This window comes from Castor canadensis, chromosome 2 (assembly GCF_047511655.1).
Source record: "Castor canadensis chromosome 2, mCasCan1.hap1v2, whole genome shotgun sequence".
In the NCBI taxonomy this organism is placed as follows: domain Eukaryota; kingdom Metazoa; phylum Chordata; class Mammalia; order Rodentia; family Castoridae; genus Castor; species Castor canadensis.
Genome location: NC_133387.1, coordinates 119,985,273 through 119,987,488, shown reverse-complemented (window position 1 = coordinate 119,987,488; position 2,216 = coordinate 119,985,273). Strand labels below are relative to the sequence as shown.

General features: G+C 41.8%; 1 pseudogene; it reads left to right on the top strand.

Annotated features, from left to right (window-relative positions):
• Positions 1-240: 240 nt before the first annotated feature.
• On the top strand, positions 241-1,163 carry LOC109676977 (putative monooxygenase p33MONOX pseudogene; annotated as a pseudogene).
• Positions 1,164-2,216: the final 1,053 nt, after the last annotated feature.

Sequence of the window (2,216 nt, the reverse complement as noted above, 5' to 3'; positions counted from 1 at the left end):
CTTGGAGCTTCCAAGCCTCTTTAGAGCTGGATTTTGGGCCACAGGCAGTTAGATGGCAGCTGAAGGTCAGAACATCTGGATGAACTTTTCCTGGGAAGCTTTGCTAATTTGCAGTAGCTGGACCATGTTCCCCATTAATAGCTGTCTGCCAGCATAGTCGTGGCATCATTTCACTGTGGTGGCAGAACTCAGCTCTGGATTCTGCATAGAATTCTGGAATCTCTGGATTCTAGTCATTCAATGGCTTCCAGAAAACCAGAAGTGCCTGCTCTTGGGCCTAGTGGGCCCCTAGGCAAGATGTCCCTGCTCATCGAGATGTGACACCAGGCATTCAGCTATGATGATGTCCCTGAGGACCCTGCACACATGACTCTTCCTCCATCAGACACGGGTAGCATCCCCTAGAAGCCAGTGGTTCCACAGCACACATGTCAGCACCTTGCTAAGGTGGAAGAGGGAGAAGTCAGTGTATCCCCCTTTCCACACTGTGACCCCATCAGTGGCCATTGATAGTATTGACAAGGTTCTGGTGGAAAAGGCTAAAGCTACCCATGTCATCATAAATTCTCTAATCACAAGTAAGACCCAGGAAAGCATCCAGTGTTTTGAGCAATAGGCAGGGCTGAGAGATGCTAACTACACACCTCACAAGGGCCTCACTCCTGAGGAGACCAAGTACCTCTGAGTGGCAGAAGCACCCCACACACTAAAGCTACAGAGTGGAGAGATAACAAAAGAAGGGAAAGAGCCTGCATCAGCTCAGTCCAGCCCAAGTAGCACTCCTCACTCTTCCTCTAAGCAGAAGCCCAGAGGCTGATTTACCTCTGGTTCCTCCACAGTCTTACCTGATCCAAATCCTAGCATCACAGGTCCTGGAAGTGGGGATAAGGACAGAAACTTGTCAGATAAATGGAACCTCTTTCTACCAAGACCCTTCCAGAAGTCTTATTCTAGAGGTTTTACTGTCCAGGCCTACAAAGGAGCCCAGAAGCCAACTCCCATGTTGCTGATCCATGTCCAGGCCACCCAAATGGCTGAAGATCCAGCAACCTTCAAGTGTCCCAAGATAAATGTCCCAGTGATAGAAGGGAAGAAACAACCACTAAGAACCCATAATCTCAAAACCCTGTGACTTGAACATGTTCACACTCACTGGCTTCTAGAGTGGTTTCTATCCCAGGGAATTTTACCTTGGCTCTGACATAGAAATGGTGTGTTTTTAAACAACCTCTTACACCGAGGCTAGAGTTGGAGACATAACTGATTTTTGAGCAACATTAGGTAAGTTAAATCTTGTCTTTGTTGTGAGGAAGGAACCATTGTACCACTCTAAAGTTAATGTCAACAATGACATTTGGGGGACCCTTGACAAGAATTTTAATCCTTACTTGCTAGGTAAATAATGCTTATTTCAAAACATCACTTTGGTTGAAAACTTCCTAAGAAAATTAAGTGTAGGGATTTGGTATCGACAAATGAATACTAAGCTTTTGTTTTGGTGGTATTGGAGATTGAACCCAGGGTCTCCTGTATGCTAGGTGAGTATAGGACCACTGACTTAGATACCTCATGTTAAACTGTTTTAAGGGTAAAGAATATGGTAAGTACAGTTGGATTGTAGACTTGAGGTTCATGTGCAGTTAATGTCATCTTGTTTTAATTTGTCCAGATCGGGGCTTGAAACTTTTGTTTTTGCATAGAGGTGTGGGGAGTAGGAGGAATTCAACATTTTTCTGTAATGAAACAATTTCCCATCAAAATGAGCCTCATACCTTTATGTAACACATCTTATTGAGGACAAAGTAAAGAAACTGCCTTTTTATTTCTCTTTGGTGGGTATATGTTCACTGGCTTGAATAGTAGGTCTCAAAATCTTGCTGTTTTTGTTTAAGATGGTATTTTATTTACATAAAAGCTAACCTTCTCATAGAGAAGCCCTGGAGTGTAAAATTGTCAGAAAAAATTAATTTATTTGTGTCTTTGTTGTATCTCCTGCATTGTCAATAAAAAATTCTTACTTTGTTCTAAAAAAAAAAAATCTAGAATTCAACACAAAAGAAGCTACAGAAAATATTCAAACACATGAAGACTTAACAATACACTGTTGAGTGACCAGCAGGTACTGAGTAAGGTAGAAGTATTTCCTAGAATAAAATGAAAATTAAAAGTTACCAAAACCTTTGAGATACAAAAGAATATTAAAAGGAAAGTTTAAG